Source organism: Lissotriton helveticus, chromosome 4_2 (genome assembly GCF_964261635.1).
Source record: "Lissotriton helveticus chromosome 4_2, aLisHel1.1, whole genome shotgun sequence".
Classification (NCBI taxonomy): domain Eukaryota; kingdom Metazoa; phylum Chordata; class Amphibia; order Caudata; family Salamandridae; genus Lissotriton; species Lissotriton helveticus.
Window position 1 is genome coordinate 140,369,147 of NC_136064.1, and position 23,814 is coordinate 140,392,960.

The following is a 23,814-nucleotide window of genomic DNA, read 5'->3' on the forward strand; positions in this document are numbered from 1 at the left end:
AGAAAAGTAATAAGTGTTGTAATTACATTTTCAAATAATGTTCAATTGTCAATCTCAGTCATCCTAAGTAAACTCCCAGAACCCAAAAACTTTGCTGGAGACTTTGTTTAATCCAAAAAATTTTTAGTCTTCTTTCTTTAATTGATAGATGAGATTTTCATTCATTCATTAGAGCAGAATACAAGATCATAGTCATAGCCGACGTGACGCGTTTCATCTCCATGAGACTTCTTCAAGGCTATAAGGACATACAATATTACAACTGATATTAGACACAATTGTTTTTTACATAAGATATAAATATAACATTTGATTTCTAACTGTTTAAAAAACTTTAAAATAAACAGGTAAGTGGTAACATCTAAGAAGCAAATATTAACATCAGCAAAACAAATAGGAACTGAGGGGAGATAGACACATTGTGAGGAGACCTATATACAGTGTACTTTATGTATTTTTTAAGGAAGTTTTTAACAATTTTTTTATAATTTTTTTGTTATACTTCACCTCCAAGCTTGCATATATACAAATAGATAAAATTGACATAAAGTTAGTGTACACGGGGAATGACCACAGTTGATTCACATAAATCTAAATGTTGAGAGAACACTCAAAAGAATATACAATAAAGTGTATAAACAAAAAAAGTATAGTAGACAAACACAACTCATCAAACTCGATTCCTTTTATGGACTTCTTTCAAGCAAAGTTAGAGACATATTTATCATCAAATTTGCTCATTCATCATAATATATCCACTATAAATTCCTAATAGTTTTCTATGTTCATCAAACAAATATATACCTGGAAGTAGTAACCAAACATAATAAGAGATATAAGTCAGGCACTAAAATTGCACATTAATTTTGTAAATGTTATAAAATCCTAATTATATAATTGCTTTGAAAGAAACACTACATAACAAAGAAATCAATTAGATCAAATACATGTCAAGATAGCAATTCTTAGATCGTAGGTACCTGAGTTTGTAATCCTGTATTTGTTCATTCTGAAGATTATTTTCTTTCCAAGGAAAAACCCAATAATTTGGAAAACAGGTTTCTATCACTTTGTGAAATCTGAAACAACATGAGTAACTCATAAACCATTCTTTTCTATATTTGTATGGATGTTATACTGTAAATATCTTCAAAAAGGCAACGGTATGTATACCTATGATATTTAAAAGCTACGTACCGTGCCTGCAACAAAGCAGAGATGGATATTCTCCACAGTTGACGAAGTTGGCGCTCAAACTTTTCACTATTGTGTTATTCTGCCTCAATCTCTAATTAAACATAACTGGGATGATATTGTTAAGCCTTTCATTTGGAGGAGTCAACATATTAAACGGTACTGCTTTTCTTATAATTTAGGAGATATCCTAAATTCACACCATTACACTCTACATGGGATATAGGAGGCAAAGAATTAAGATTTGCCACCCAAAACTTTTTGTAAATGTGTAGTTATCTAGGACAGGAAGAACAGCTATCACGATAAACAAAGCTGCCATATTGGCACGATGGTCTATATCGGACTCGCTATTACAGTGAGATTATTTAACAGATTATTTAAACAGATGTAATTCAACTGATGTAGATGCTTTGGCCAAACATTGATCATACTGGCTGGCACCCATACTCGAACATTTACAATCTGGCAGTATGTCTTTTTTAATGTTCCAACTTGATATTACTAGCCCAGTTTGTTTTAACAAGTGTGGTCGCCATTTTGGGACAGGTACTAATATCACACATTACAGCGAGAGATCAGATTATTGCAGAGAGAGTCATTGTGTGTATACTGTTTATGAACACAATCATTCAGATCGCTGCAAGAGTCAGAAAAAAGAAAAAGAGTTTATGTTAGTGTAAGCTCCTTTTTAAATATATTTGAAGTGAAGAAGAGGAAGGAAACAGCTCTCAGAACTTCCCCTCTGATGACTTCTAGTTCATAAAAATATGCTGGTATTTGAGTACAGAGTTCAACAACTTCGGGTTCTTCTTCTTACATTCTCCCAGATCCTTCACCGTATCATAGAGATCACTTTGCTTCACCTCAACCTTTACGTCAATTCTCTTCCTGTTTTTTCCTCTCATTGCTGACAGCTTCTTATACTCAAAGTACATACCATTGCTTGAAGAAATTCTCTTGTAAATTGTGAAGGAAGCGAGCACACATGCAATGCCAAATAGTATAGCCAAGAGAAGGGTTAAAAGCAATTTTAGTATTACTCCACCTACGCCTCCAAAGCCACTACCCTATCTTTGCAAAACCTCTACCAACGGATTTAAATGCAGACTCTATTCCTTCCCAGGCACCTGTCCCTTCTAATTCTGTCAGTTCTTGTGTTATGTTTGCATTATTAGCTATGTAGCTGTGAAGCTGCTTATATATGCACACAAGTTATACGCATGAATCACTTTGCAAACTCCAGCCTTCATTGCAAGGAGAAAATCAAATTTAAAACTATTAATGCTCCAATGTTGTTAAAAGCAAACTACTATAGAAGAAAGCTTCAAACTTAACATAGTTCCATGCAAATCTTATTGATGATATAGGAGCTCTAAAGATGTTACTGAGGTTCGGATCAAAGCTTCGCTTACTCTGTTAACGTAGCAATCAAGAGGCAAATCAAGCGTGTTAATGCGAAAGATTCTTGGGAAAACTAGAACTACAATACAACCACCTACCCAGTTGTGTGGTAACTGAAAATACCTATAACTAAATATTAATGGCCACACACATTCCACCCACATTTCTAGACAGTATTGTTTCCCACCTGCCTCCTTATAAATTCTTCTTGATCTCAATACTCAATCTTGAGGGTGGTTCATTTAAAATCTCCTCACCCTTCCCAATATTGGGTTCTGCAGTAGATTTCTTATCCTCTTTCTCTTCATCGACTCTTCTCCTCTCATTCAGTAAATCTACGAATACTCTGTCATCTTTATCAATTCGACATGTTACATCATGCATTTGGTTATTAGAGCTCATATTAGCTGATCCATTGAAGTTAAAGCCTTGTAAGAATGATGAACATGTTTAGTAGCCAAGAAATACATATTTACATCGTTCACATTTTTTATACTTTCCAAGATAGCTTACTAGAGTTTTGTTTATAATAAAGGTTCAAGAATAGAAAGCATAGAAATGTGCAGGACAGGGCTTAATTAATACACTCTGCCCCTTCACCTGCACAGGCTGAAAGGTAAAAACACACACAACAGTTTTCTACCTGCATATCTAGAACATAACCAGCTAGCATTTGTAAATGGACATTGTAGCTAAAATACTCTCAATGTTGTCCAATGCATGAAACTTTGTTTTCGTTTACTGGTTTATTGACAAGTGTTACTGTACTCTTCACTGGGGGATGCAAGATTTTACCGCCCAGTAGATAAATATCTAACATCCATCCAGTCATAAAAACATAAAAGGCTACCGCCAATACTACAAGCAACAATTTGAAGTGTTGCTGCACCATGTTAACTTAAATCAGATCAAGTAAATATTGGAATCTTAGATTGGATCATATTGTGCTTTACAGCCACTCTCACTATTCTGTGCCAACTGGAGGCCTAATGCTCTAACATCCTCTGTCTCTTACCCTAACTCTACCCTCTACTCGCCCTTTCAAATGTTTGTCAGTGATTTACATAAATGAGCTCTTTCGATAAATTGTTTTGGCCTCAGGGAGGTTCATCAACGTTGGTTGGACAATCATTGGACTCCTAGTTGATTTTGGCTCGGTATGTCCATTCCGGGCTGAATACTTCCAATTGATCTTCTTCTTTCTTTTGCATCATTTGGAAATAGTCAAATCAATGCTTTCATCCATGAACTAAGTTTGATCCTTTCGCTTTGGCTCTTCCAGTTCACTAACTTCCCTGATTGTCTTAGGTCCATTTATGGTTGTCAGTAGCTCCTTCTGAGATGTTGTGAGCTTTGGCCATCCTTCCTCGGGGGAGCTTCAATCCTTGGAAGTACTTGAAATGGTAGGTTCTGCCAAAGCTGATTCACTCTCAGAAGTGGAACTTCCATGTGCCACACTACCACCTAGCTGCTACACTCCTGGATTTGGCAGGCTTGTTTCAACCTTCCATGAGTTTTGACAATCTCAGTGAATTTCTATTCTCATTCCACTGGTGGTATAACCCTGGTTACCTGGTTCTCTCTGCTGATGATGCTCTGCTAATGAAAATTGTGACCCCTCAGACTAGTCTTCTTCTTCTTCAGAAGCCTCGTAAACTTCAAATCCATGGTGGGTGGCTCGATGACTTAGAGGATGCTGGTTCCACTTCTCCCTCTCCAATGGTACTCCAGGCACAACTTGCGGACATGCCCATAACTACAATGGAATGTCTGTTCAATTCCTAGTACTCAGCAAAAGAACTACATTATCTCATTTTTTAAGTGAGTTCCTTGATCCGAATCAAGATGAACTGACATCCTGAAACTTAGTATTAACTCTTGCAGCAATAGTTTAGCGACTGTCAGTCTATCACATCTCTTGGTGTGGGATGCCTGAACCCATTGTGAGAAAGACAAAGATATACCTCAACTGATTACATCAGGACATTTCCACAAAATAGAACTGGAGATGGTTCAAGGGACCCGTGCACTTTCCAACAAAGCTCATGGTCACCAACATTTTAACACATTTTGCTTCTGGTTGATAGTGCAAAGCTGACACAGACTTTCTGCCATTGATTGGAAATGAGGATTGTACCAGTACAACTTGTAAGTTGAGGCTCTCTCACCACATGTGTGATGCCGTGCATGTGCTGCATCATAGAAGGCAACATTGAATCAGGGAGGACAGGCTTTCCATATCTCGCAAATCCCATCCTCTCACACTTAGCTGTCTCTACTTCAGGGGCAGTATGTTGCAATTCTCTTAGTTCATTGAAAGTGTGTGCAGTATTAAGCAGGATAATTGATACAGTCTCTTCCTCTGCATTATGTGGCTCATCTATGTGAAAGGTGCAGGGAGAGTGCAGTATCAGGCAATTTAAGTTGCATAATGATTGCCTCTGTTGACAAAGTTGTTGCCACTCTTCTGTGAAGCTCATTTCACCACTGCTATTTCCTTCAGCAACTGTAAAACTTCCAATAGATTGGAGAAGTACATTCCATTCCTAATGGCGGAGCCAGAGGAGCATTTGAAACCCAGTTGCAATTGTTACATGATCACAAATGTCCAAAATCATGCACAACTCTGAACTAAAACTGGCTGCCGATATAAATGTGACTCCTGATGCTGCCAAAGTACAGCAGGCTTGGGTAAGGGAAATTAGTTCAGCTACTTTTGCAGATGTAACATGACATGTCCACAACCCCACTTAGTTCGATATAGCCATAGCTTCCCACAGGAATACCATCTTATTAGACAAGACAGAGTGGGGAGGAGAGGGGGAGGCGTTGCAGTGGCTGCTAAGGCCCCGATTCGTATCTCCCTGCTCGAATCCTTCTCAAACCCCCTGTTTGAAATCCTCATTGTCAACATACCGCATCTCAAAACGCTGATGGGAAGTGCCGCTCTGGTCTACAGACCCCCGGGCGAAAAATCAAAATTTGTCAATGTTCTTCTCGACACTATTGCCTCGCATGTTTTAGCCACTGACTACTTCATTTTAATAGGAGATTTTAACTATCACATGGAACTTATTCATGATACTGTCTCCTGCCATTTAAGGACCACTATGGAAACCTTGGCATTAACGCAAAGGGTACTAGGGCCCACCCATCAGGCAGGACATACTCTTGACTTAATTTTCACCAATATGCCCAGCATCACCTGTGAACCCCCTTCTGCCTTTGACGTGGACTGACCACTTTCTTGTGAAATTCAGCCTCCCTAGTCCTGATAAGCCTACGAGCTCGAAGTGCACAGATTCCAGGCTCATTCGGCCTTGGCATAAACTGACATCGGAGGCTTTTCAGACACATTTTAATCTCAGAGATACATCCAACAATATTGACCTAATGGCCAACCAGTTGGAAGAATGCGTTAAGATTGCACTGGATAAGGTCATCCCTGAAACATCCCTGAAACAAGAGTTAAAGTAAAAACTATTGCCTCCCGATGGTTTACGGAGGAACTGAATATAGACAAAATCGCTAGTAGATCAGCAGAAAGTTTGTGGAGGAAAACAAGAACGATGGAACATCGTAAAAACTATAAACTGATCCATTCAAGCTATTTGAAAAACATAAAGAAAGCTAAATCCAGCTATCTTACTCAAAGAATCAATAAAGCGTCCCACTCCTCTAAAGAACTGTTTAAAATACTAAATGAGTTCAGTGCACCACAGGTGGAAGAGTCATCTTTCACCCCCACCAAGGAGTGGGTTAACGCATTAGCCGCTCATTTCAACAATAAAATCAAGTCTATCTACTCCACGTTTGCAGTCTCCGGATCTAAAGTCACCCTAGGTGGTGAGGAATCTCCCTGTTACTCCTTGATCTCAGACCATATCGAGTGTCCTTCTCTTATTGAGTTTGAGCCCACCACAGCTGCTGAAGTATTAGCTGCTCTTGGGAAAGTGAAATCGGGTTCACCCACCGACTCACTGACCCCCCGCAAGTGCACTGAGATATTTCCACTTTTGGCCTGCTCTCTATCTAACATCTTTAACACCTCTTTTGAGCTTGCATCTGTGCCCAGCAGCTGGAAGGTGGCTCAGGTAAAACCCATCCTCAAAAAGCCCACCAGTGACCCTACCATTGTGTCTAATTATAGGCCTATATCGCTACTGCCCTACTTTGGAAAGGTACCGGAACACCTAGTTAATAAGCGCATCTCCAGTTTAGTAGAAGCCCATTCGCTTCTAGATCCCTCGCAGTCAGGCTTCCGTGCTGCCCGTGGCACAGAAGCGGCAGTAATGGAAGTGGTGGACAACATTCATCTCACCATGGACAGAGGTGATTTCGCATTTCTGATCTTATTAGATCTCTCAGCAGCCTTTGACACCATCTCTCACAGCATTCTTTGTCAACGGCTGTGGGAGATTGGTGTCAGAGGCAAGGCTTTGGCCTGGTTCAAGAGTTACCTTGCGGACCAGCATACATATATTAAGGTCAACTCCTTGGAATCTAGTAGCACTCCTCTCTCTGTCGGGGTTCCTCAAGGGTCCATCCTGAGCCCCATTTTATTTAACATATATCTCACCCCTTTGGCCAACATTATAAAATCATATGGTTTTACCACAGTATCCTATGCGGATGATACTCAGTTGCTTATCACCTGTAGTTTAGATGTCCTTGACACCCGCACTAGATTTGAGAGGTGTATGATTCAGATCAGTGAATGGATGACTGGAAATAAACTCCAACTTAACTATAGCAAGACTGAAATCATGCTATTTGGCAAAGCAAAAACACTATGATTTGTGGCCTCTAGAACTAGGACCATGCCCCGAACCCAAAGAAGTGGTGCGTGACCTGGGAATAATGATCGGATGTGCTCTTTCTATGAAGGCTCAGGTTACCCAAGTATCAGGCTCTTGTTATGGAATACTGGGAAAATTGCGGAAGATTTTCAGATGGCTACCCATTGAGTCCAGAAAACCCCTGGTTCAAGGACTGGTCGTTAGCCGTCTGGATTATGGCAACACAATGTATACCTCCATCAATGAGTGTTTGTTGACTAAGCTTCAAACCCTCCAGAACGCCGCCGCACGTCTGGTGCTAGGCCTGCCCCCTAGGTCCCCCTCTCTGCTCTGCCTTAGACAACTGCACTGGCTTCCATTGCGCCAAAGAAGTCAGTTTAAGATCCTCAGTCTCACACATAAACTCCTCCATGGGATAGGACCCTCTTACCTTGCCTTGCTGAGAAATTGGTCAGGTACAAACCTTCCAGAACCGTAAGATCTAGCACCAAGTCCCTCCTGGTACAGCTGAGGGCTAGAACATCGAGAAAGGGATGCAGAGCTTTTTCATACATAGCCCCCCAACTTTGGAACAAGCTACTGTCCTTTTCTAATCACCAGGCCTTTCGTAGGGGCCTAAAAACCTGTCTCTTTCCCAAATAATTCTTCACCAACCCTCCTCCTCACTTGGTTGTCGTCTGCTGCTAAGCGCCTTGAGACCTTTGGTGATCTGTGCGCTATACAAGAGATTATGACTATGACTATGACTAGTGTGAATACAGCATAGGTAACTCTCAAAACACTATGTTGGTCTCTCAAACAAAACCCATCCCGAAAAAGGGTGATCAGAAAAAGGAAGGGGGTACATCCAATATGTAAGGTCTCTTTTCTGTGCACAATTTTGTAACACTAACAAAGTCATGGTCAAAGTCACTCGCATCGGCTCCCTCCAGGGTTGGCCAAGGAGAAGCTGAGGTTAGTGTGTTACATCTCCTGATAGAGATAGTTTCGGCTGCCAGCATGATTCTCACATAGCGGGTTAAATTATGGTTGGTCAGATGCTGTGGGGAAACATCGTTTACAACGTGGTGTTTACACCACACGGCCTTTAACACAAAGCCATTACAACGCAAGTCATTACTACGACTTGCGCTGGATGGCGCTCTTTGTTAAGTAATAGTGTGATTTTCTATTCCAACACCTTCCCTACTGTTACGTGGGCTGGAGTTGGAATAGAAAATCATATTAATCCTCAATCCAGCGCCCTCCAACAGTTCATGTATTAAACAAACAGTATCCCTACAGGTATAGTTCAATTAGATAATTAAATATGATATGAAAAAAACATTATCAATGACAGAAACAAGAGACTCAATATATCCATTTGTATGTGCCGTTGGCATCATATCTATGCGAACCATGGGAGAGAAAGGACATCAGTACTATTCAGGTCAGAACGTACAAATTGAGACACTTTACCAATTGCAGGTGTACCAACATCATCTACGCCATCAAATGCCCTTGCGACCTTTTGTACATCGGCCAGACCACCCAGATGGTGAAAAAACGCATTATCCAACATAAGAGTCGCATTAACTGCAATACGATTACCGCACCTTTGGTTACACACTACTTAGAAAATGAGCACAAAGACACAGACAGGACTTGGCAGGATGTAGAACAAGTCTCTTTACCAGCCAGAGGAGGCGACATCCGCAGTGAATGTAAATGGATGACATACTGTGACTCGGTCAACCGAGGGCTCAATACCCTGGACGAGTGGAACAGTACCTTTGCCATATGATTCCTTATCCCCACACTGCCTCTACTTTGCTATCCCATAATTACCTACTGCCATTCCTTTGGCCCACATATTCTGTACCCACTTGCCTTGATCATACTATCTTCTTACTCCATGTGTACCCTCTGATCTCTACTGTATCGTTGCAAGGCTGTGCCATACGTCTCATTGAATGCATGTTCTAGATATTTATTTAAAACTTGCCTCTGTTTTTCATAATTAACAACGTACTTAATTGACCTATGTTTCTCGTAATCAACCAATGTTTCCAAACTGTATGGTATGAAGTTGTATTATACCATCTGCTCAATCAAGACGCAGAAACTTACTGGCTGCCACATTTATATTGATTTTAATGTATGCTACTATATGTTTGTGCTCTTCGCACTGATTAGCTGTCACATTCAGCTCGCTGCCCGAATTTCATTACCGATCCATTTTCTTGCCCAGCGAGCGTTAATGGGTTCGCTTTCTCCCCGTGTATACACGCCAGTGCGAGTGCCTCCGTGCGACACGCCCCTTTCCCACCCCCTCCCTTGAGACCTATTGGACGAACCCACGTAACCTGGCCATGCCCCTGTACTCTACTCCCTTCCTGGCAATTCTGGTCTCCGTGACTACGTCCCGAGGCTCCTGACTGACCCGGAAGTACTCCATACACGGCCAGAGGTATTTGGCTGCTTGCAACTGCCCCACAGTCCCTTGATCAGTACTTCTCTCCCACCAGATTCAGTATCTGCCATTGCGGTTCCCCCTGTGGATGTACCGCAGTTTCCACCGGACGGAAGACACCGAATTTGTCTGCCGGAACCAAGTCCATAACAATTTTCCTGTCGCGAGAGGCTACAGAACCCGACCAGGCACACTGCGTCGCGCGCCCGCCTCCCATGATCACGCCTACCTCACCCATTGTTCTAAACCCCTGTTTCCCCACAAATCACAGCCCCCCCTGATGTCTGTTTGAGCCGCCGCCTAGGACTTATTCACCACCGATGGCTCACAGGTATATTAAATGCATGCGCTGACATATCCTCCCTCCGATCAGCCTTCCACCTCCTCCCCTAGTTCCACTACGCATGCCGCATACACGTGGTTTTAATCTCGCTCGTGTTGCAAAGCCTCACCTATGGTCCGATCTGCCATTAGTTCTACTACACGCGGTTTTAGTCAGGTCCGTGCTCTATAGCAGTAATCATTCCCCGACCTGCCATTTATTTTACCACATGCGCCGCTTACACGCAGTTTAATCCCACCTGTGTGTTACTTAGAGTACCAGCTGTTCCCTGACTTACTCTGCCACACGCCACGCACGCTGCACACACGCGTTTTTAGTACTGCCTGGGTGTTTATAGCGCCAACTGTTCATCGACATCCACACAGATGCTGGCTCTGTCTTACCGGTTTACACTCTCCTAACTTACCCCAGGACACACATTAGGGTACTTGATCCATTCAACGTCGCTTACAGTTCTACTTGCCTAGATGCCCGCTTCTCCTTGGATTACAACACCAATTGATTTAATACTGCGTAACCGTGTTGTTTACCGGTTTACCCACCAGTCTTTGCATACGCTGACCTTACCAATGGGGTCATCCTACGGCAATTTGACTACCTGAGAGCATGCCACGTCATCTCCCACTGCTTTACACTGATGTCTTCCTGGCCTACCCTAACCCTACTCCTTTCCCTCCCCGCTACAGCACTGCCTGATCTTACAACCCTGTCCTGAGCATGATCCTTACTTAACTGAATAGAAACGTCGTCGACTCCCCAGCCCATTCAAAGGCGTGATCTACAATGTGACCATCTTTATAGGTCAAGAATTTATGTTCCGAATCAGGATCAGTCACATTGTATTCTATCACTGTATATATTGTACACCTGTATATACTGCGCCGTTCACGCTGAGCACTTTTGTCACTTGCGTCGCTATTATGCAAATCACCTGCACCGTGTCTGCACCAAGTACAACTTAGGTTGTATAATTTTTACTCACAGTCAATCAATCAATCAATCAAAGCATTTATATAGCGCACTACTCACCCAGAGGGTCTCAAGGCGCTGGGGGAGGAGGGTCCGCTACTGCTCGAACAGCCAGGTCTTGAGTTGCTTCCTGAAGGCAAGGTGGTCCTGGGTCAGGCGGAGGTGGGTCGGGAGGGAGTTCCATGTCTTGGCGGCGAGGTAGGAGAAGGACCGTCCCCCTGTGGTGGCTCTTCGGATGCGGGGGACGGCGGCGAGGGCGTGGCCGGTCTATCGAAGCTGGCGTTTGGGAGCGTAGAAGTTGAGGCGGCTGTTGAGGTATCCTGGGCATTGGTTGTGTAGGGCTTTGTGTGCGTGGGTGAGGAGTTGGAAGGTGATTCTCTTGTTGACCGGGAGCCAGTGCAGGTCTCTCAGGTGTCCGGAGATGTGGCTGCGACGGAGGATGCCCAGGATGAGACGTGCTGAGGCGTTCTGGATCCGCTGGAGTTTCATCTGGAGCTTGGCGGTGGTTCCGGCGTAGAGGGAGTTGCCGTAGTCCAGACGGCTGGTGACGAGGGCCTGGGTGACCGTCTTCCTGGTCTCGGTGGGGATCCACCGGAAGATCTTACGTAGCATGCGCAGGATGTTGAAGCACGACGAGGAGACAACGTTGACTTGTCTGGTCATGGAGAGGGAGGAGTCCAGGATGAAGCCTAGGTTGCGTGCGTGGTCTGTTGGTTTGGGTGCGCTGCCTAGGGCGGGGGGCCACCAGGAGTCGTCCCAGGCGGAGGGTGAGGATCCCAGGATGAGGACTTCCGTCTTGTCCGAGTTCAGTTTCAGGCGGCTGTTCTTCATCCATTCGGATACCTCTTTCATCCCTTCGTGATGGTTGGCTCTGGCGGTGGCGGGGCCGTTGGTGAGGGAGAGAATCAGCTGGGTGTCGTCGGCGTAGGAGATGATGTTGAGGTTGTGCTGGCGTGCGATGTCTGCGAGGGGGCTCATGTAGACGTTGAAGAGGGTTGGACTAAGCGAGGAGCCTTGAGGAACGCCGCAGATGACTTCGGTGGCTTCAGATCTGAACGGGGGGAGGCGGACTCTCTGTGTCCTTCCGGCGAGGAAGGAGATGATCCACTCCAGTGCTTTCTCCTGGATTTCGACGTTGCTGAGTCGCTGCACTAGTGTACGGTGGCAGACAGTGTCGAAGGCCGCGGAGAGGTCTAGGAGGATGAGGGCTGCTGTTTCTCCGTTGTCAAGCAGTGCTCGGATGTCATCGGTGGCTGCGATCAGGGCGGTCTCGGTGCTGTGGTTGGCCCGGAAGCCGGACTGCGAGAGGTCGAGGGATCCGTTCGTCTCGAGGAAGGCGGCCAGCTGCTTGTTGACGGTCTTCTCGACGACTTTAGCAGGGAACGGGAGCAGTGAGATGGGGCGGTAGTTCTTGAGGTCGGTGGGGTCAGCTGATGGTTTCTTTAGTAGAGCGGTGAGTTCGGCGTGCTTCCAGCTCTCCAGGAAGGTAGCGGTGTCGAAGGAGGTGTTGATGATGTCCCGCAGGTGGGGTGCGATGACAGCGTCGGCCTTGTTGAAGATGTGGTGAGGGCAGGGGTCGGTAGGAGATCCGGAGTGGATGGAGTTCATCGTGCGGACGGTGTCTTCGGTGCTGATCGGGGTCCAGGCGCGGAGGGTGGTGGTGGGGGGCGGTGGTTCAGTCGTGGCGTGCGTCGGTTGAGTGCTGAAGCTGTTGTGTATGTCCGCGATCTGGTTGTGGAAGTAGGAGGCGAGGGAGTTGCAGAGGTCTTGCGAAGGGGTCATGTCGTTGTTTCCGGCGTTGGGGTTGGAGAGCTCTTTAACGATGTTGAAGAGTTCCTTGCTGTTGTGTGCGTTGTTGTCCAGTCGTTCCTTGAATGCGGTTTTCTTGGTGGCGTGGATGAGTTGGTGGTGTTTTCGGGTGGTGAGCTTGAGGGCAGTCATGTTGTCCGGTGTTGGGTCTCTGCGCCATGTTCTCTCGAGGGCTCGGCAGTTCTTCTTGGAGCTCTTGAGTTCGTCGGTGAACCATGGGGCTTCCTTGCTACTGGGTCTGCTAGGCAGGGTCTTCAGAGGGGCGAGGTCGTCTGCGCAGTTGCTGATCCACTTTGCGAGGTTGGTGGCCGCCTGGCTTGGGTTTGTTGCGCTGGTGGGTGGGTTCTTGCTCAGGGAAGTCGCGAGCTGGTCGGCTGTGATCTTGTTCCAGCTTCTGCGTGCAGCCTGTTGCTGGTGGTGGTGGATCGTGGTCCTTCTGAAGCTGAAGTGGACGCAGCTGTGGTTGTCCAGTTGAGTCCGGTGGCGTGGCTGAAGGCAATGCCCTTGCAGGATGAGAAGACGGGGTCGAGTGTGTGTCCGGCGTAGTGGGTGGGGGTGTTAACCAGTTGCTTGAGTCTGAGGTTGGGGAGATTGTCCAGCAGGGTGGTGGTGTTTCGGTCGTTGTTGTTCTCCAGGTGGAAGTTGAGGTCCCCGAGGAGGATGTAGTCGGCGGAGAGGAGGGCGTGCGGGCTGATGAAGTCGGCGATGTCTTCGCTGAATTGTGTGCGTGGTCCCGGGGGTCTGTAGATGAGGGTGCCTCTGAGGGTGGTCTTGGGGTTGATGTGGACCTGGAAGTGCAGGTGCGAGGCGGGTGCGAGGGTGTCGTCGGTGTTGGTCGTGATACGGATGGTGTTCCTGTGGATGATGGCGATGCCTTCTCCGGTCTGGTTGATGCGGTCCCTTCGGATGATCTTGTAGCCGTCTGGGATGGCAATGGCGATGTCGGGTGCTGAAGAGGCGTTCATCCAGGTTTCCGTGAGGAAGGCGACGTCTGGTGAGGTTGTGTCGAGCAGCTTCCAGAGCTCGATGGAGTGTCTGTGGATGGAGCAGGTGTTGAGCAGGATGCATTTCAGGTGGCTGCTGCTGTTGCTCATCTTGGTCTTACTTGGTGCAGGAGTATTGCTGGTCCGGATGCAGGTGAACTTGCAGACATTGCAGCAGAAGGGTCCGTGGGTGCGTCTCGGGGTGGCTCGGGATTCATCTGGGGTTGAGTGCGTTGAGGGTGGCGGCGTCGTACGTCCGGTGGGTGGGCTGGGGTCTGCGGGGGCCAGGGGTCCTGGCGCTGGGCGCGGTCCAGGCACGGACGGGCGTAGACGGGCTTACCTTTGGCGCACCTTCGTCGCTCAATCGGTGCTCCCGCTGCGCGCGTCCGCTGCGCGGTCGCTCTGGGGGCGTCATAAGAAGGAGCCGGGAGGGCGGGTCAGCTGGGTGGCGGGAGCGGGGGGCCCAATGGACAGGAGGGGGGCGGGGTAGAAGGAGGACTGTGGCGGGAAGGGGGGCTGGGGCGGCTCGGAGGCAGTGAGCGGCACCCAAGGTAGGTGAGCAGAGGGGGGGAGCAGGGGGTAGTGGCGGCAAGGCAGGAAGGCAAGCGACAGGCAACACAGAGGTAGGGCAGCACAGGTGTCAAAGGCTGACACGGGGGGCACACAGAGGCGGCACTGGGGTCAGCAGCGAGGCGGCCGGGGGGAAGTCCCACGAGGCGGCAGCAAGGCGAGGCAGCAGAGCAGGGTGCAGGAGCAGCGGAGTGGGGGTGACCTCGCCTGAACAGGCGACGAGTTCTGTAAAATGTCAATGCTCTGCACAAGTGTACACCTTAGAATATCTGGATGTGTAATGCAGCACAAACTAAAGGGTTTAATCCTCTACATGCAAAATGGCTTTGAAAACTGAAAAAAAGATGGTTGCACAAAACAGTCAAATGGTCAAACAACAAGCAAGGTTGCATGGCCACAACAATGCGCAAATGCAGGCCTAAGACAAAAGCATACTGGCTGACTACACAAAATGGCTGCCAGACTGCATGGTCAAACTAAAACAACCAGCAAGGAGGCATGGCCACAACAAAGAAAACATGCAGGGGCATATTACCAACGATGAGCGATATTTATCGCTAACGATGCTTAGCAACAAATTTTTTAACGCCAAGCATTGCCGGAAATTATCGCAGAGATAACTTGCTATTAGCAAGGTTTATCTCAGAAGTGATAAAAATCCTCGCTCTAACTGCCAAATGAGAGATTATCTCTGGAAAACCAACGATAATCTCTCGAAGTTTGGCGTTAGCTTGATGATAGGGGCTCACAAACTTAGCCATGATATCCACCTTCCATAGGATATAATGGCTAAGTCAGGAAAATAACAGGTGGAAAAAAAAGCAGTGCTAACCGTGGTTAGCGCTGCTTTTTTTTATCACTAACAGGGTTAGCGAAATCCTTGATAATAGGAGAAATGTCGCTTAACAACATTTCTCCTATTATTTTTCTCTGGAACGCCCCCTTTGCATCTCATTAGAGATGCAAGGGGAAGCGTAGAGAAAAAGGGTGCTAACATGCGAATTTGCGTGTTAGCACCCTGTTGCTGATAGGTAGATCATTTTATCTCCGCTTCCTTGCTAGGAGCAAGGGGGTGACCAGGCCTGGTGAGAGGCGCAGTGGTCACTCCCGAGCACTCCTTGCTGTCCCCTTAAGAAGGGGGACGAGAGGGCGGGTCAGCTGGGCGGCGGGAGCGGCTCGGCCAATGGGCCGGTGGTGGGCGGGGCCTGTGGCGAGCTGCGGTGGGAAACTGGCGAGCGGGCGGCTCTGCTGAGGCTGGGCCGCTCGGGGGGGCAGGGGGGCGTCTGCGGCGAGAAAAGGTGGCAAGGCTGGCAAGGTTGGCAGGCAGGAGCAGGCAGGAGCAGGAGGCGGCAGGAGGAGCAAGGGGGTGACCAGGCCTGGTGAGAGGCGCAGAGGTCACTCCCGAGCACTCCTTGCTGTCCCCTTAAGAAGGCCTTAATGGCAGTGGTACAGCGCCCAGAGCATCTAATACCAGCAAAAACAGAGGAGACAACAGTGAAAATGGAAGGGAGACCCACGCCAATGGTGCCAGGTCTAACACTCCTTCTCTTCGCTTACGGCATGTCACTACAATATTTCTCATCTAGCAGAATCTCTTCGAGTGGTTTGCTCTGCCAGCAAAGAACACCTTGGATGATCTGATTACTCATTTTGGGTCATAGTCCTGTAGAAATGAAGCACTGAACCCTATTATGTTGTTTCTAAGCTTGTTATTCATTCTGCTATGCTCCTTGTACACTTGCATTACACTCTCAGAATAGGCATGTGCAGATTCCTTAGGTTCTGAAGATGTTCAGAAAATCTTGGGCCAGTTAATTTCTCTTTAAGTGTTTTATAACTTTGCTGTGCCTAGTTTTGATTATGGGCGAGGATGCATTTGTACCTGCAACCACACTAGGTTCCTGTGTTAGCCATGCAGCTACCTTCCTACATTCTGCCCACCTGTCCATTGAGATATAGAGTCCTATATCTAGTTAATGTGCAAATGTGATTGCTTAGGATCATAGTTTGCCCTACTTTTCATAATGTAGCCCTTCCGCTTTATTTTATTTGCTTTTTTGTGGGGCCCTGTAGGGTACGCATTTGTACTTCTGCTATGAGGCAAGAGCCTTTGCCACTTTCTGCTAGTAATGTTAAATCAATGCAGTTATTACTAGACAATTGATGAACAAGCTTTTACTCTGTAGGTAATGAGTTTTAATTGTATTAATTCATGTAGCATCTTCTGATTGTTATATGGCCTAATTGTTTTATGTATGAATTCTATCCTCAAGTTTTTGTCTCTGGCTGTGTATTTGTGCATGTTTTGTGTAATCTGACCTAGAGTAGTACTTAATGTAACTTTTTACCCAAGCTTGTTGTACTGTTTACAAAACAATGTACTGTATTGTTAACTTTGTTCTTGTGTTACTTTGATGGCCTATGGCCCAATTATAGTATGTATTACTTACTTACTTTACCTCATGAGTCAAGCGTATGCTCAGTTTCAGAGTCCTCACAGGTCAATTGTGCACCATGTTCTCAAGTTTCAATGTTCTTCCCTTAGAGGCTCTGTGAGGATCTGGCAGTCTGGCCCACATCCCACGGGCAGAACCTGCAGTGATCAAAGTCAGATGTAGAGGCTACCGAGAAGGCTAGGCTTGGCTCAGGTCTCTGTACATGTGGCTGCCAGCACAGTGGTGAGCAGTGGCCCGATACTTTCAAAGAGTGTCAGACCCTGCTGCAGTGGCCTCGATTGGCCATAGTAATGATGGTAGTCTCCATTAGACTATCTAGCAACTGCAAAAGCAGGACTACCTGGTATGGCAGCAACTAAGGCAGTTGTAGACCCAATCAGGTCGACTCACCTACTGCGGCATTTCTAGCAAATAACAGTATGACAAAGGCACACACCTCCCTGAATGCAGTATCTATGGCCCTACACCCTTACCGGAGACACACAGGCCCAACTAGTGGGCAGATTAACAAGCCCCTTGCAACACTTTTGTGCCGCTTTTGCATCGCTTTTGTTTGTGATGCAAATACAGTGTAAACAATGCCCACATTGTGGCCCATTTACAATGTGATGCATCTAGGGAGATGCGTCACCTTGTAAAGCCCTATGCCGCTTTATACCTGCAATAAAAAACAAAAGAAGTGCCAATACTGTGAATGATTTCAAACAAAATATTCTCAAAACATCCGAAATAAACAAGATGTTTTAGTCTCACATTTGTGAGCAGAATTAATCCTTTATTTTTTAACGAATAGTTATTGAATAAGTTTGGTTTATGATTTCACCAACTTTTCGAGTTACAGGACCTTTTATACATAACATTTACATCAATACAACCATAAAAAATCACGAAAAAAGGTTCAATGCATTTATAATCAACATTCATTCATACTTCAATCACCCTAAATCTAAAACAACCACAGACACACATACAGTTTTACACTGGAATAACAATATTCACAGAAAGCCATATATATATTTTTCAATTTAAACAAAACAGTTTTAATATAACAGCCCGGCTTGCTTGAATCCAGTAGCAAAGTGAGCAAGGGACTCACGTCTGAGCATACCCTGCCACACTTATGGTGGCCAAAATCGGTACAAAAGGGGGTGGTGATGGACAGAGCATCTGAATCAATCAAACACTCACACCCAGTCAAAAGATCTGGGTTTAATTCATCACCGTTCTTTAGCCCACTCTGCCAGAAACCGGTCCTCGGAAGCTTGTTTCCGGTCCAGGGAAGACATGGCTTGGCAGTTCGGGCTGGACTGTTCCCATGAGGCACAGGGTCAGACTTATTTGCATATAGCCATGTCTGAACTGGGGTGGCAGAGTGGGCTAAAGAACGGTGATGGATTAAACCCAGATCTTTTGACTGGGTGTGAGTGTTTGATTAATTCAGATGCTCCGTCCATCACCACCCCCTTTTGTACCACAGAACTACGGTCCTGCATGCATCTCAGTAGCTCTGCGAACAGTGCCATTGAGATGTCATCAGTGATGGCATGAGTGATGTCACTGACCATGTCAAGAGTGATGTAATATGTGACGTCATCAGCAGTGCATTGCGGGTGTGCAAGTTATTGTTAGTTGAACTAACCATAACAGGGAAATTTCAATGGTTTTGTAGGAGTGAAATGTCCAGCTAACTATAACATGTGTGAAACCTATGGTTTTTTCAGTGAATTTCTAAGGTTTTTTAAATGCTATTTTCTAACTATAACGTGGCTGAAACCTATGGTTTTTTCAGTGAATTTCTAATGTTTTCTAAATGCTAATTCCTAACTATAACGTGACTGAAACCTACGTTTTTTTCAGTGAATTTCAAAGGTTTTGTAAATGATAATTTTTAAATGTATTAATTGTTAAATACTTTTTTTTCACACTGATTTACTACATTGTTTTAAAGTATTTTTTTTAGATATTTTTTTAAATTACATGACATATTTTTTATATAAATGTTTTTTTTTATATTTAAATTGTAATATATATATTTTTTTATTTTATATATTTTTTTTAATTCCTATATATTTTATATAGCAGGCAATGATTTCCTATGGAAGGACATTTAAGTTACTGGTAAGTACGGTTAAAATTACTTTTCAGGATCAGTACTGGGCTGAAAGATGCAGCACTGAAGTCTATCTTTATAAAAGCTGAGTAAATCGGAATTCGTAGTTCGGCTGATTTTAGAAGAATATTTTAAAGTTCCAAAATTCCACACTTAGAAGAATTTCCAAGTGAAACCAGTCAATGTTAGCCTATGGAAGGACATTCAAGTTACTGTAAGTATGGTTAGAATTATTTTTCAGGATCAGTAGTGGGTGGAAAGATGCAGCACTGAGGTCTCTCCTGATAACAGGTGAGTAAATCGGAATTCGTAAGGAATTCATTAAAGTTCCAAAACTCCACACTTAGAAGAATTTCCAAGTGAAACCAGTCAATGTTAGCTTATGGAAGGAAATTCAAGTTACTGTAAGTATGGTTAGAATTACTTTTCAGGATCAGTAGAGGGCTGAAAGATGCAGCACAGAGGTCTCTCCTGAAGGGTGAGTAAATGGGAATTCATAGCTTGGCTGATTTTAGAGGAATATTTTGCTCAATAGTGTAGGAAGGGGGTAGGGCCCGAGGTGACATGCATGCAAACACACCCTGTGGCGCGTTTTAAGTTGGGGAATTAAATCCTCTTCAATACAGAGGTCCCCTAGGGGCCAACTAGCCCACCAGCTACCTCCAGTATGCGGCAGGGAGCTGAGTTGCAGAGAGGTGTTCAGAGGTCATGCCCCTTTTTTACAACATTGTGCAACACAGCTCCGTGGAATGTCCCCAGGCACCCCACGGTCCCTGCCGGCTCCACGCATCCTGCGGGAGCCGGCATTCCTTTTCTGCATGTGGAGAAGGTAACATGCTGCTCTCCATGTAGAAAAGCAATCGGTTTTGGTTGTTGAAAGAGAGAGCAGTTTTCCTGCTCTCTCTTTCAAAAATCAAAGCAGTTTGCTATGGTAGGGTGGGAGCCGTGAGGCTCCCGCCCTACCATAGCAAACTACAGTGTTCCTGGGGTCGGCACCCGGGACACTGCAGGAGCCGGCCCATATTTAAAAGCCCCGGGGGTGGTGGTCCCCAGGGCTGGTGGGTCCGTCATGGACTCCGCAATTTAAATATGTAGTGCCCTGGGGATGTGGCCGTCCCCGGGCATGTTGAGAGGCTTGAGCCTCCCATACAGGTTTAAAAAAGAAAAAAAGCTCTGGGGGTTGGCAGTCCCCGGGTCTGCAGGGGCCGTGAGCCCCCGCATACATCATATTAAAGCCCCAGGGGGTGGCAGTCCCCAGGGTTCGGGGGGCCTTAGAGGCCCCCTCATTATACATCTAAGCCTTGGGGGTAGCAGTCCCCGGGGCTTCGGGGGGCTGTGTGCCCCCTGCTATAATACATACTTTGCCCCAGGGGGTGGCGGTCCCTGGGTCAGTTTGGGGGGATAGAGCCCCCCCATACTTCATTTTTAAAAAGCCCCCGAGATATGGCCCCCCACTAATTAACATTGAAGCGTGGGAGCCGCACTTCATTTTTTTGGGGGGGATTGGCAATCCCATCCCGCGATTTTTAAATCAGGGACGCGATTTCCAGTGTGGGTACCCTGGGACACTGTAGGAGCAGGCCCTGTGGGGTGGTGGTCCCCCGGGCCCTCGATGGCTCCAGGAGGGGGGCAGTGTGGCCCCCTCCCACCTTCTTTAAAGCCCCAAGGGGTGGTGTTCCCCAGGGCTGGGGGGTCCATCAGGGACCCCCCAATTTACATATATAGAGCACAGGGGAGTTGGTGGTCCCTGGGGCGTGTGGGGTGTTCAAGCCCCTCCCTCACAGGTTTGATTTTTTATTTAATATAAAAAGCCCGGGGATGGCGGTCCCCGGTGCTGCGGGGGCATTGTGCCCCCACAATGTTAATTACATAGAGCCCTGGGGGTGGTGGTCTGAAAATGCTGCTCCCCTCTCCCTAGTGCCAGTGCATAAATATGCTGCTGTGCACCACAGACACATCTTTGTACCATAGTGCAAGTGAGTCTCTGTGAGTGAAGCATAGGGTGTGTACTGGAAGGGAACCTTTCCAGTACAAAAACGTATGCTTAGACTAACTAGAAACCTTTTCAAGGTTCAAGGTTCAAGGCTACTGCCCGCTCATGTGCCTGATGCCCACTCCAACTGGGACAAGACTGCCTGACACCCCCATACCCTTTCACAGCGGGGTTTTTTTCTCCCTGTTGTGCCACTTCTATTGTGCCCATCTGTGTCTGGCTCTAATTCCACCTTTTTTATATTCTCATGCATGCCTCTCCTCCCTCCCACCTCCCCTACTTAATGGTGACTGCTGCGCGGTTGCGCAGAGGACATGCGCAGTGAGTGTGCCACTGGTGTGCAGAAGGCATGCCAAAGGCAAGCCTGTCTATGCCCGTCCATGACCTTACCGCTGCCAGTGCCAGGAACCCTGGACCTCCCACTACCCATCCCTACGACACCACCACCCTCCTCGCACTCAACAATGGAAGACTTAGAGAATGCCAACAGGCCTCACCAAACATGACCCCATCGAGTTTTCCTGCCTCCACTACCACCAGACCCTCACCGCCACCCCACCCGCCAACACCACCAACACCAGCACCGGTGACACCATAAAATGCACCCTCCTCATATACGCACCGTACACAAACAGACCATAAAAATCTGGATTTTCTGGGGATTCTCTGTCTCTGCAGCCCAGTATATTTCTGATCTTCCTGATTTTGATCCTCCATATGATGTCACTCCTGACTGAGAACCTTTTAAGTGTGAGAATTCTAAAAAACAACCGTTGGGTCATTCAGAACTTGGCAGTTAGAATTTGGACAACCATTTGTTTGGTAAGAGTCGTTCTGCGGCACTTGCTGTTGGTTTTGATGCCTCGAATTGGTAAGATCGTTTAGTAACATTTACTGTGGCTTAGATTTGCGTTGGCCAACTTTTGATTAGTATGTATGTAATATGTAAATTGCAATTTATGTAGGCAGGTAATGAGGAGATTTTTCTCTATTTGAAATTGGCGCAACGTACGAAGAGTACCTTAAACAATACTTTGATTATTTTATTTGCATATTCTGCAATTTTTTGGGCATGCCTGTTTCGAGCACACATCGAAGAATGTGTTGCTTTTTGGAGGTACCATAGTGAGATGTGAATTAAATTTGCCGGCTCCCCTGAGGGAATAGCTAGATAGGTTTAGGTATAAAAACATATTTCTTCCTTGCTGATTCTATATCTGTATTTGTATTTGTAAATATGACTTACAACTAATATTTACATATGGTTTGGTTTAAGTACAGTCTGTGGGCTGTCCTTTGTTTCTGTCTTAAGTGTTGATCTGTGGGTTAAATGTGTGTTTATATGTCTATATGGTTTGTGGTTTTCACATTAGTGATACTTCTGTAAGTAAATAGCGATTGAGCTCCTTATGTAAGGATTGCTAGACTGAAGCGCACTGTATTATGGGATTCTGAGTGTATGACCCCTTCTGTATATGTCTGGAATGAGCTCAATGTGTGTGTTTGTGTTTTCTTGCTGTCATCAGTCTGTTATGCAAAATGTCATTTAATTAATAAATAAATAAAAATTAAATAACAATCCAGAAATGAACCATATGATATGCTAAATAACTACATGTTACTATTCGAATGATAAGAGTAAGCAATTATGCACATGTACAAACTGCTAATGCTTAAAAGATAACTTTAGAATTCACATTGAATAGGAATAAAATAGGCCTAAAAAAAAACGAAATTGTGTGTTTTTGCAATAAATAAATAATTATAAAATGTTACACCATTTTCCTTAGATACATTGTGTTAGATATTAACAGGCAAACACATCATCTGAGTAAATTGGATGTTGTTGAACTAAAACACATATTATAGAACATGCATTGAAATGCCTCAGTTTTAAATAGACAGTCACTGTGCTTCCATTTCAACACTAAAAAAGCTTTACAACAGCTGTGTTTTAACCGCTGAGCAGCAGCTGTTAGTTTGATTGTAGGCCACGGAGAGACAGGAATGTTGACTCAGCCAGGATTTTGTCACTACAGAACATGGTTGAAAAACCCTGCATTTCAGACTGCTGTTTTAAAAAGTTACAAAAATCAGGTTCATTATTTTGGATAACAGGAAAACATTTAAAGTAAGGATTTCCTTTTCTAAAGCCTTTTTACATAAGCATATCCGTGGTTCTGATTTTAAATAATGACTGTCCTTTTAAAAAAAGTGGTGCAAAACTTTTCATGTTTCAAGTTAGTATTCTGTGCTTAGGCTTATGAATGAACGTTTCTAAATATGATGTGCTTTTAAATTAGTTGTTTAATATTTATAAAGCTTAATACTCATACTGTGACCTCCTAGCATTAAAATTAAATTTAAGTTGTGTTGTACAGCATAATGAGGATATTTGCATATGAAATTTCCCTCTGCGCAGGCGTAGAAAAACTAATTTTTATAATGGGTATACATGATATTTCTAATGCCCAAATCTCTGGGATTTGTAGAGAACATTCTGAGGATGACTATTATGCAAAGAAATGATACGATATTAATTTTTAACCCCTTCGACGCTGATGACGAGCTGGGCTCGTCATGAGGTAGCCTCCTCGCACGCTCGTCATGAATAATGGGAATCATCAAATCTCAGCACAGGAGGGGAATACCATCAGCATTGATGTGGTTAAGTGCCCCAAATATCAAAGTCGAAATTGGGCAAAATTCACTATTTAAACAGCAATTTTTTT